Source organism: Lygodium microphyllum, chromosome 14 (genome assembly GCF_053477565.2).
Source record: "Lygodium microphyllum isolate KBCC chromosome 14, Lygodium_microphyllum_v1.1.10, whole genome shotgun sequence".
NCBI classification, from domain to species: domain Eukaryota; kingdom Viridiplantae; phylum Streptophyta; class Polypodiopsida; order Schizaeales; family Lygodiaceae; genus Lygodium; species Lygodium microphyllum.
Window position 1 is genome coordinate 591,299 of NC_141148.1, and position 7,977 is coordinate 599,275.

A 7,977-nucleotide genomic window follows, 5' to 3' on the forward strand; every position below is an offset into this window, starting at 1 on the left:
TGTTAATAACATTTGATTAAGTTATTAATCAAATGTGCAAGGTTATTTAATACGTGTATTGTACACGGCAATTATTTTATGGTAATTGGTTAAAAACTTGAGGATGCAGTGGGTGTCAAAGATAAATGTTGTAATAAGTTATGCTTGATAGGTGCTAGGTGTGTTAGATTTGAGTCTGGACCAATTTATTAGTCACTAATGCTAGTGGTAATATTAGGGACTAGATATTAATTAATTAATTAATGTCAATCTAAGGGTCAATAATTGCTCAGGGATGTTTGGAAGATAAATTGATATAAATAATTTCATTATTGATTGATGGAAATAATTTTTTGAGCATTAGAATAATTATTAAATTATTTTAAAATAAATATTTTAATTCAATAAGTTATGAAGGGAAAGTTTTCATCGATGGTATTTTATGAATCAGGATAATACTTGAAAATAAAATTAGAAAGTTTTTACTTAGTAAAATTTGCCCGTGCAAGTGAAAAAAACGTTTTTAGGGATTAGTGAAAGTCTATTTTAGCTATTGTGAGAGGACTGTTATAAAGTAAGGAGAGGATATTGATGTGATTTGGAGGATTAGTTTTACAGCATATGAGAGCAGATTGAAGCGCTCTATGAGATAACAATAGTTCAAGGTTATGATGTAGATGATAATATATGAGAGGGAGCGACAAGTCTTTTTGGTGGTTCTAAGCTATAGGTGATGGTTTTCATGATTGTTTGAGCAAAGCAGCAATGGCTTTTTAGCATTTCTCGCAATGAAACTTTGAAATCTTTTTCTATAGTATTTTCTTATATCTCTTAGTTATCTCTTAACTTATCTTAATATTTTTCAGCAGTTTGAGCCATTAAAGAAAGTTTTTAGTTAATCTTTGTTATAAACTTTAATTTATAATAAAAATTAAGATTTAACAACCACCTCAAGATGTATGCTTAGAATTGAGAGCTTAGGACTTGAATTTTAATAATTGAAATTAATGAATTTTAGGAAGATTTAAGAGACTAGTTAGCTAATATCAGATTTGTGAGTGAATTTGTTTTTCAAGGAGCAAGGTGAAGGCTAATCTTTAAGCAAACCAAGGGGAAAATTAATTTGGAGGTTTACTGGCCATTTATGATAGCAAGTGATACTTAGATAAGCGGAGGAGATTAATGAATCTCAATTGTACTCTATCTATTTGCAATTGAAGATAAAGAAATACCGTAAGGGATGCCATTTTTAGAGCTAACAGATTATTCATTGTCTAAGATTAAAGTGATAAAGTGTGAATTTTTAGTTTATGTAAATTTTATGCTTACTGTAATTAGTACTTAATCAGGTTATTTACCGCTCTATTTGAGGAGGAAGATTGATTTTAAGGTTTCATTACTAGGATACATCAATTTCCTCGAATTGGTGGGTCTAATGCACTTGATTAAATATTAGAAGCTTTACTCTAGTGTTGAAATTGTATTTAGTTGAGCATTACAACAATAATGTCTTTAGATAGTGAGATGGAATTAAGCAAGGATGATACCTCTCAATCTAAAAAGTCACAAAAGTGTTAGGAAAAATGCAATGCTTGATCTTGGACAAGGCACACATCATGGATAATAAGTTGATAATGTTGGTTTGGCTTAAAATATGGATTCTTCTAGGTCTTTTTGTGGTGATATGCTAGAGGATATGTTGATTGAAATTCAGCTTGAGGTTAAGGGGCTGAATGAGATTTTGCTACTTGAGCAAATATTGGCATATAAGGAAAAAAATGTTGGAGGTAAAGTTTTCAAGAGATACTTGGTAAAATTTTAGAACTATTCACCAATGGATGCAAAATGGATGGAAGAGAATGACTTGATAGACTATCCTTAGTTGTAGTTTTACCTAGATGTCTTTTAGTTAGAGGTGACTTTAGTTTGTGCTCAGCCAGATTTAGTAGAGCAAGGGTCTAGAGTATTGTTTGATGCTCAAGGGGGAGATAGCACTTCCACTCCTTTAATTGTGGACAACTCTTGTATGCAGTGGATCTTGAATGTATTTAGTATGAATCCAAAGTAGTTTGTTGACAATATGTCTACCATGAGGTCACTACTCAGTGTACTCAATCATTGTGAGATGTATGCATATGAGTATGGTTGTTACTCCGACTTTGAGACTATTTTTGTAACAGTTTGGGATTAGTTCATGTAATATATCAAATATTGAAAATTCATGGGAAATTTTTTTTCTCCTCACCATCGGCGACGGTTGTGCTAGAAGGGGAGAGGGAAATAGAAGGCCAGCAAGCTCCTCACTGGAGCTTGCTCGGCCTCATGGCCATGCCAATGGACACGCAAGGGTGAAGAGGACCTTATCCCCTCCCCTATATAATTGGGGGGGGGGGGGCGCAAGCTAATGGACGGGAGGGCTGATATACGTGAGGGGAGGCTGCCGCCATGAGTAAGAGAAATTTCGCCTATGCTGTTTGAAGGACGGAGAGGGGGACGGACTCGCTGCGCTGGCCGCCTGGGCAGAGGGACGCGACGCCGTCGAAGGAGGGAGGAGCCGCTGCCGTTTATTTGCCGTCGACTGACAGTCCTGTCACACTCCCCCTGGTAATCTTTTGGAAGCTTCCAAAGGGAGGGGGGCATCTTAACCCCCCTTCCTATACTTTGTTTTTATTAAAACCCCCCCCCGCCCCCCCCCCCCCCCCCCCCCCCCCCCCCCCCCCGGTGTTTAAAGCATTATATGCTCTTCCGATAGTTGGAACCCAACCCCCGTGTTTTTAATTTTCCTTTAACCCCTTCCTCATTGGCCTCGGAATCATTTTTCTCCTCAGTGGGTAAACCCTCATAAGGTCTTTTTCTCCTAAATTGCCTAAGGGTCCTTAGACCCTTATAACCTTTACGGTTATTATTTTCCTTGGAGCTCTCCCGCACCTTGTGTTTTTTTCACACCTTTCTATTCCTGTTCGTGCGAGTACAAAGGCCATTAAGCCTTCTCCATGGCTTCAATGGGTCTCAGTCATAAAGGATTCTGAAACACCCTTTCGAATTCCCGACTTCAAGGAGGGAGCCTTCCAAAAACTACTTTCGACGAATGGTGCAAGGGAGTGACGGTGGAATTCCAAGGAGGAGTTGTAAAGCTGCTTCCATGGCGGAAATGCCTCTTAAGAAAGTCCAAAGCGCAACCGCGGGAGGGTCGTCTCCTGGCATCCACGTGGATATCTCACCCTAAACCCAGGTTTTCCTTCCTAAATTATTATTTGATATTGTTGTAATTCAATCTTGCAAGGTTAATCGTTAGAAATATGATATATTTTCGTCCTAGTAGTTCATGACGAAGGAACTCAGTCATCATCAATACTTTTAAATGAAACATGCAAATTAGAAAGTATAAACGCATTTCTAGCAAATAGCTTATGCATTGAAATGAATTATAAGACTAGATTATTATCCATTAAAATAGTATACTTCGGTTAAGCCTAGAAGTATAAACTGCATCTCGCACTATTAATCCATATCGCAATGAATCATCATGGAAAGTGCAAAGCATGAAACGACTCTTATGATGCAAGCTAATGGACGGGAGGGCTGATATACGTGAGGGGAGGCTGCCGCCATGAGTAAGAGAAATTTCGCCTATGCCGTTTGAAGGACGGAGAGGGGGACGGACTCGCTGCGCTGGACGCCTGGGCAGAGGGACGCGACGCCGTCGAAGGAGGGAGGAGCCGCTGCCGTTTATTTGCTGTCGACTGACAGTCCTGTCACACTCCCCCTGCTAATCTTTTGGAAGCTTCCAAAGTGAGGGGGGCATCTTAACCCCCCTTCCTATACTTTGTTTTTAGTAAACCCCCCCCCCCCCCCCCCCCCTTGGTGTTTAAAGCATTATATGCTCTTCCGATAGTTGGAACCCAACCCCCGTGTTTTTAATTTTCCTTTAACCCCTTCCTCATTGGCCTCGGAATCATTTTTCTCCTCCGTGGGTAAACCCTCATAAGGTCTTTTTCTCCTAAATTGCCTAAGGGTCCTTAGACCCTTATAATCTTTACGGTTATTATTTTCCTTGGAGCTCTCCCGCACCTTGTGTTTTTTTCACACCTTTCTATTCCTGTTCGTGCGAGTACAAAGGCCATTAAGCCTTCTCCATGGCTTCAATGGGTCTTAGTCATAAAGGATTCTGAAACACCCTTTCGAATTCCCGACTTCAAGGAGGGAGCCTTCCAAAAACTACTTTCGACGAATGGTGCAAGGGAGTGACGGTGGAATTCCAAGGAGGAGTTGTAAAGCTGCTTCCATGGCGGAAATGCCTCTTAAGAAAGTCCAAAGCGCAACCGCGGGAGGGTCGTCTCCCGGCATCCACGTGGATATCTCACCCTAAACCCAGGTTTTCCTTCCTAAATTATTATTTGATATTGTTGTAATTCAATCTTGCAAGGTTAATCGTTAGAAATAGGATATATTTTCGTCCTAGTAGTTCATGACGAAGGAACTCAGTCATCGTCAATACTTTTAAATGAAACATGCAAATTAGAAAGTATAAACACATTTCTAGCAAATAGCTTATGCATTGAAATGAATTATAAGACTAGATTATTATCCATTAAAATAGTATACTTCGGTTAAGCCTAGAAGTATAAACTGTATCTCGCACTATTAATCCATATCGCAATGAATCATCATGGAAAGTGCAAAGCATGAAACGACTCTTACGATGCATAACTTTATGAAATTATCGTTGTCAACTACATAAAGTAGCAAGGAAAAGGTTGCTTATTTAGCATGAATTTTGTTTGCAAAGTGTAGGAAGATTATTTGAAATTAACCTAACCTCAAATTGATAAAGTTTAGGATTGAAAAATCAATTTACGCATAGACAACAAATCATGTGGAAGTTATCTCGAAATTATTTTCTAGAGTTAACCAAATTGACATAAACTTAAAACACCTAAGCTGCGAAATACTCGTTGGGAATGAGTTAAATTCCAAGAAACACCTATACCTTAAATACTTGCCCACATTCACTGAATGCAGGGACAATGAATTGTAATCGTAAAAGGAACTAGGGTTTGTCCCTGAGAATCTTACAAAGATGAAGCTTGGAAACCCTAGGTCTAACGATGTCAGCTTAAAGAATTTGAAACAAATTGTTTCGTGACTCCATAGTCTCATAGCTCGATGCAGCACTTGCGCAACAAGTGCAGAATCATATGATCTTGTGATTGGATCACAAGGGAATGGCCAAGTTCTCGCAATGAAGTTGGCATGTCCTTATGCAAGTTATCTTGCGAGAGGATGAATAATCATCCTAATTTAATATCCTTCTTGAGTAAGGAAGATTGTTTGGAAACTAATGATCAACTGATAAACTTAAGGTTTGACCAAGTTGGGTTAATAGGGTACGCCCTAACCATGGATATAGGGGATTTTGCCAAGTTGCAAGTTATCCCGGATCGAGTGCTGGACGCATTGGAAAGGAAGGATTCATTCCTTATCAGTTTGCCAACAAAAACGATCAATGGAAATGTTTGTGCTTGCTACAGATTCTAGAGCACTGTTTGGCTTTGTTTGATCAATGAATTAAAAGATAAATGGATATCTATACTTCAGGTTGAAGTCCTGAAGGGAGAGGCAGCTTCAGTTACCCTCGACTGCCTGCGTGACCCTAACCAAGGGGGTTGTTGACCGCGCCGGGATAGTGGACCGAACCCGCTGCGAGAGGTCTCTCTGTTGAGTGCTACTTGGAGTAGAAGGACGCTTGGGTGCCAGGGGGGCTCTGGCCGTAAATCCCTCGCATTGCGGGTCCTGCACAAGAGGCTAACGTGACTCGGGATTGGATCTCGAGGCCCCCATACTAGTCTACGGGTGGAAACTTGGATTAGTGATCCTTGTGGATTGCTGGATAGTCCTCAGGCGGATTGTGGATAAGCCTATGGGCTGGACTCTTTATTTCAAAGATAAATATTATAACCTATTAATAAGGAACTTGTCTGACATTGTTTTTCTATGTTAAGTGATAAGATTACGTGAAGGAACCAGTGTGTAACGGGTTAATTAAAGAAGTTTGTTGATACTTGTCCAACTAATGTGTTAGGTAATTAAATAACTAAAACAACCCAAGGAAAGTGCAGAGGATGGGCCATAGGTTCGTCCTACGGATGGGTGGTCTCGGTTGGTTAGGAACTTTTCTTAAATCGCGATGGACAGCAGGAGGATCGTCAATGAACACGAACAACTAAAGCGTTGACCTAGAGTTAAGAGTGAACCGCGGTTTACGCTGTTTTAGGGGAACGGAATGGGACTATGCCTTATGGCAGAGAGGTTGAGCTTTGTATCCCTCTCGTTTCCCATTCTCCTTGAAACAAGTTCAGCGTGAATCTGCTTCGGACCTGGCGTTTCTGCGTAAAGTAGTTCGCTTGGGTCCGACGCTAGTTGCTGTTAGGAAATGACCAATAAGTAAAACCCTAATTCAGGTCGATCTTAAGTGGGAACGGCCGAAATACTTCTGCTACGTAGCAGGCGCGGAAAGCCCTAGAACGCAAATCCCGTAACACTCCATGGGAGTGCTGGGCAGAGCTTTCTAGACATCCTTTCCGATGGACTGCTAAGACGTGTCCTGGAAGATACAAGCGGACACATTACAGTTGGTATCAGAGCAAACCAACAACATAATTATTTTATGAAATCTTAATAAGAAGAAGTAAAGCAAATGCTGATGTTTCAGACATTTCCTTACCTTCAATGCTGTCTTGCAGAATTACGAAGCGTGGAACAAGTTCTTAGTATTTCGAATCATGTTGATGACTGCAATGCATTCTCCGCATTACCGACAAAGGGTTGGGATGATGAATATCCTGGAGCAAATCTATAATCCATCACCCTTGTACATGGAATGAAGATGGACGGGTGCTTCAGGAATCTACTATATAGCCGCCCATCGGTTTGCTTATCTACAAACCAACCTAAAGAGGATCAAGTGGTTGGAAGACCTAAAAGTCGTGAAGCTGTTTATTTTTGTGGAAGCTCGCATAAACTCAACTTTACATATTCAAGGTCGGAGGGTTGAGATGAACTCATATATATATGAGGAAGTAACCCGTGTAATCCCCGCCGACAGGATTAAAGTGTTGGGCTGCCATGAGAAGTATGGATTCCAATGGAAAGGATATCCTGAACTTCCAATGACTTACCGATTCCTGAAGATCCATGACCCGAAACCATACTATTATATAGTTCCTGTAGATAAATGTAATACAACGTTGTTCTCCCCAAACTAAATGTAATAGTTGGCTTATCATCGCAAGAAATGTTGTATTCAAAAGGGCTATGGCCATATAAATACAAATAAAGACTTCTTTTTATCAATGTCTGATTGTGTATAAGAGTTGATAAAAAGTTAAGTAGCTACATTGTTTACATGATAGCTGAATTAAAGATGCAATATAAATCAATAACGATTATCGTATAAAAGTTAAGAAACCTTTATCCAGGCACAACCCCAGGTACAGGTTCCCAATTCACCTCCTACATCAAGTACTGCTGTAATCCAGGAGAAGAAGTTCCTTCTCAAGCAGATTAAGCCACCCGAGTTTGACGGGAGAGGCAGATTCGTCCAAGCTGACGCTGAAATTTGGATTGAATCCATGGAAGATTACTTCGAAGTAGCTGGTACTGCACCCGCCAATTAGGCTATGCTTGCCAAGTTAAAGCTCACCGATGAAGCCAGGCTTTGGTGGAATCAATGGTGCAGGGATCAAGGGATTGCAGAGGGATCCGTTACCTGGGAGAAGCTAAAGAAAGCCGTGCAGGGAAGATACTTGCCATCTACATCATGACCTTGAACTATTGTTATTTGAAATCTTTTTCTATAGTATTTTCTTATATCTCTTAGTTATCTCTTAACTTATCTTAATATTTTTCAGCAGTTTGAGCCATTAAAGAAAGATTTTAGTTAATCTTTGTTATAAACTTTAATTTATAATAAAAATTAGGATTTAACAACCACCTCAA